The following is a 311-nucleotide window of genomic DNA, read 5'->3' as shown; positions in this document are numbered from 1 at the left end:
CTTTTCATGGACATTGTTTATAGATCCAAGTAAAATCATATCTTTGACAACTTCAATATTTTTTGTTTATTATGATATTGCTTATTGTCTAGTTCTGAGGACGTCTGTTTCCTTTATGTTGAGATGTAGTACATGTTGTTGTTGTCGGGTGCCATCAAGTTGGAACCAACTCATAGTGGCCCCATGCACAGCAGAACGAAACAATGTCCGATCCTGGGCCAATCTCACTACCGCTGCCACACTTGAGTCCATCAATGATGCCACCTGGCTGATCCATCTCGTTGGGGGTCTTCCTCTTTTTCTCTGACCCT

Source organism: Chrysochloris asiatica, unplaced genomic scaffold, assembly GCF_000296735.1.
Source record: "Chrysochloris asiatica unplaced genomic scaffold, ChrAsi1.0 scaffold00087, whole genome shotgun sequence".
In the NCBI taxonomy this organism is placed as follows: Eukaryota; Metazoa; Chordata; class Mammalia; order Afrosoricida; family Chrysochloridae; genus Chrysochloris; species Chrysochloris asiatica.
Note: the sequence above shows the minus strand (reverse complement) of the source record.